Raw genomic sequence first — 4,431 nt, 5'->3', positions numbered from 1 at the left:
CCCCGAGGGAAAAAATTACTTTCAGTGCTGAGCTTCTCTTGATTCTTGCAACCTCCCCTACATCTTGGTTTGGTAATTTCTTACCCTATTATGAGCTGTTTGATGCACTAAGGAATTTATTTTTTAAAGTTCATACAATTCTTTTAATTGTCCTCAGCAGGAAAGTTGGTAATAATTCTCTAGCTCTCTTTTCTGGAGGTAGAAGTCACCAGATGGCCTCATTCCTTTACCTTTTAAGAATAGTTCTGTCATATTTGTTTGTATCCCTAAAAATATGATGTTTAGTTTTGCATATTTTGGGTCCTTATAAAAATACTATTGTGTAATATAATTCTCTGACCTAATATTTTTACTCTGTTATAATCTATTCTCTTTATTGATATACTGATTATCCATCTAAAGATTCTTCGAAATTGCTGCGTGATTAGGAAGAAGCAGTAAAACTTCATAAATACCAAACTAAAGATTCACAAGACATGTGAATCTTTATATATACCATTTCTATGGTATTTTTTTTCTATACCATTTATTTTTAGAAACAAAGCTTTTACAACAGGAAATTTATGGTGTATATGGTGCTAGAATATCACATTGTGCATGCTCCACTATTCCTAAAAAGTAGAGCAAAAACATTCTCAACTACAATATGATTAACACTGACTTTAAATGTAGTTGTTTTACGATTTGTAGTTACATTGACTCAGATACAGAAATGTAAATTTCAAAATACATTTTTTGGGGAAGGGCGCAGGGTTTGAAACATGTTGGATGACACGGACCAACAACAAACTACCAACACCATAGAAGAGCTCCTGGATCTCATCATGCTCAGCCTGGATGAGCGTATTTATGTGTAAATGAGAAATGACAGCTTTTAAGGTAGATTACATATTTAAGGTAGATTACATATTTCTGATCAGCATTTACATACAATATTGGGAGATGTGGAAGAAACTGTGACTACTATAGAGATTGATGAGGAAACATACGAAGAGATACATAAATCAACAAAACAGAATATTCCGACGCTTTTTGTCCAAGGAGGTGGTGGTGTACTAGTTACCCCTCCATTAAGAGTTGGCTGAAACAAAGAATTTATCGTGTATGGAATATAGGAGATTTTGTGTGATTGCCTCTTTAAATGTAGAAGATATTCAAGAGAGAAACCTGCGTAAATTTTGATATTAAGAAATGACCAAGGATTGCTCCACTTCTGAAATGAATTGATTGCAGGTAACTCAAAAATTCTTACGCTAAAGGACATTTTAATTTTTTTCTAACCCTTTCAATAAATATTATCATCAAGATGCAGAACTCTCTTTTCAGGAATTGATTTGCTCTGTTGTTTTCTCACACAATTTCTGATTTTTTTTCCTTTAAATTAAATTTGATGTTTCCTTTTTTGATTGAATTAAAATATATTTCTTTAGGGGCGCCTAGCTGGCTCAGTGGAGCATGCAACTCTTGATCACAGGGTTGTGAGTTTGAGCGCTACATTGGGTGTAGAAATTACTTAAAAATAAAATCATTAAAAAAAAATAAAATACATTTCTTTAATACAATTCACTTTGCTCATTAGTTCTTATTTCTTAACCTGTAATGGGAGGGGGGAACGTAATTTTCCCGCCAACAATTATCTTTGTAAAGCTCTGTGCTTACTTGTAAACCTCAAATTGGACTTCTGTGCCTAAAGGCAGCTTTGAGAATTGAGAAAAGCAAATCATTTCTAGAAATTCTGAGGAGCAATAAATACTGAGGAGATGGTAGGAAATATATTTCATGGACCACCTCAAACTAGAGGCGACCAAGTAAAAAAATTATAGGAATGATTATGACCGCTTCTCAATCACTGAACTTGGTCTCCCCTTGCTTAATCACTCTGATTCTTGCCCCATTTAGAATGCCAAGTAAATTTTGATCAAGGAATTACTTTCTTTTGCATAAATTACTTATCTTTACCTCTAACTTGTCTTGATTTCTGCTTTTACATTTTAATCCTCTTACACTTACATGTGAGCCTCTTTTAGGTTACTGTGGTCTCTGTTGTTTCCCAAGGTCATACCTGAGACAGTGGGAAGCTTATTATGGCAACAGGGGTGAACAGTCTGAGATTTGTTCCCTAGTGGCTTCCCAGTGGGAAGTCTTATGCTACCTTGTCTTTGGATGTTGATTTCTACAGAAGTTATAGCTGCTCCTGCATAGCAGTGGGACATGGGGCAGTACCTGCTTTGGATATTCCCGATCCCTGCCATGATTTCCGGTTTAAAGGCCATCCCTATGCCGATCTTTGCTTCCCTGCTCTTGACTAGCCTTCACAGCACCTGTGTACTCAAATGGGGCATGTGGAAAGTTTTCCATAAACAGGTGACATTCTCTGCTTGTGTGTACCCTATTACTATTTCTCCTTTCCACATCAACCCAATCTTAACCCTAGAAATGGAACCATGTATAGTCTCAGAGTTCAATTTTGGAAATTAGTCACAGGCCCCCACTAGCTTAGGTTCCATCTTTAACCTAGCTGGGGTTTCTACTTTACTCTCTCAAGTGCTTGGCTCTTGAAAAATGAAAACCTGGTTTTCTTATTTCTAAAAATTGGCTTTGTGAAACTTGTTTAGATTTCAAGAGGTGAACAAGGACACTTTCTTGCACTCTCCAACTCTCCAGGTATAACAAAGGACTCTCTGAGGAATGGAGCACTCTGGCAACATAAAAATATATTCAAAGAAAAGCACATTAATAGATTTTGAAATATTATCTTGATATAGATATCATGACTTCAAAAATGGTTTTTAAACTGAACTTGCCTTAAAGCTTTGAAAGTAAAGATATAATGACAATGTAACAAAATAAAAGCATTAATTTACATACATTTTCATCCTTAGATTCTTCAGTTGTTTAGTTTCATAGTTCTGAGGCAGGGAAGTCTAAGGTCAAGGTCCCTGTACGGCTGAGTTCTGGTGAGAGCCCTCTTTCTGGTTTGAAGGTATACTCTGTGTGGATCAGTGGCTCCATGCTGGCTTCGCTGTCCACCTTCTAGCAGATGTGGATCAGCAAGCAGGAGTACGACGAGTCCGGCTCCTCCATCATCCACCACAAATGCTTTTAGGTGGACTATAACTTTAGTTGCATTACATCCTTTCTTGACAAAACCTAACTTGTGCAGAAAATGTGATGAGGTTGGTATGGCTTTATTTGTTTGTTTGTTTTTTTAATTTGTTGTTTTTTGGTTTTGGATTTTTTTGTTGTTGTTGATTTATTTATTTATTTTTGGCACTTGACTCAGGATTTAAAAACTGGAATGGTGAAGGTGACAGCAGTTGGTTGGAGCAAGAATCTCCAAAGTTCTACAATGTGGCTGAGGACTTTGATTGTACATTTTTTTTTTTTAATCATTCCAAATATCGTGAGATGCATTGTTACCGGAAGTCCCTTGCCTTCCCAGAAGCCACTCCATTTCTCCCTCAGAAGGGCCAGTCCTCGCCCAAGTCCACACAGGGGAGGGTGATAGAATTGCTTTTGTGTGAATTATGTAGTGCAAATTTTTTTTAACCCTCACCTCATACTTGTTCTTTTTGTTTTAATTTGAATGGTCTGCCATCATGGCCCCCCTTTTTTGTCCCCTCCAATTTAAGATTTATGAAGGCTTTTGGTCTCCCTGGGAGTGGGGTTGAGGCACAGAGGCAGCCAGGGTTTACCTGTACACTGACTTGAGACCAGTTCCATAAAGTGCACACCTTAAAGGGAAAAAAAAAAAGAAGGTGGTCATCTTCTTGCTAGGTCCTCATATGGTAGAAAAGAGAGTGAGAGAGGAGGCAAGCTTTTTCCTGTCTCATCTTATAAGGACACTACTGTCATCCTGAGGGCTCTACCTTTATGACCCAATTACCTCTCGAAGACCCCGTGAACAAATACCATCACACTGGGAATAAGGGTTTCAACATGGAATTTAGAGATGACACAAACATTTAGTCCACAGTATTTACTTAGTTTAGTTTTAAAGACCCAGTATATTAATTAATTTTGAAGTCAAAACCTCTACACTGTCTGAATTTGCTTTTGTATTGGTAATTACTTCCTCTACTATATTGAATTAGTCAAAAGAAAACATGTTCCATTTCAGTTAGTGAGACTTCCTCATTACTTGTCTTGATGTTGCTTTAGCATTTACTTACCTTGGCTATATATCATTTTTCAAAGCCACCAAGTAGCATATAAGTAACCCTGTGTAGGATACAGAGCATGGAAAGTTATTTAATACTTGTGCCTCCATTTTATCATTTGCAAACTGTGAAATTAACAACACACTCAATCCAGAGTTCTTATGAAGATTAAATGAGATAATGTAAATAACAAGGACATTGCACAGGAGGTGTTTGATATGTTAATGATTCTTACCTAGTTTTAAATTTTCTAATCAGTATTTTTTTTCTT

General features: G+C 36.5%; 1 pseudogene; it reads left to right on the top strand.

Moving 5' to 3' along the window:
• Window positions 1–761: 761 nt before the first annotated feature.
• LOC123784913 (U6 snRNA-associated Sm-like protein LSm3 pseudogene) lies at window positions 762–1,085 on the top strand (annotated as a pseudogene).
• The last annotated feature ends 3,346 nt before the right edge of the window (window positions 1,086–4,431 follow it).

Source organism: Ursus americanus, chromosome X (assembly GCF_024610735.1).
Source record: "Ursus americanus isolate L20-20 chromosome X, mUrsAme1.1.p, whole genome shotgun sequence".
NCBI classification, from domain to species: Eukaryota; Metazoa; Chordata; class Mammalia; order Carnivora; family Ursidae; genus Ursus; species Ursus americanus.
The sequence above is the reverse complement of the archived record's forward strand: the minus strand, read 5'-3'. Positions and strand labels throughout refer to the sequence as shown.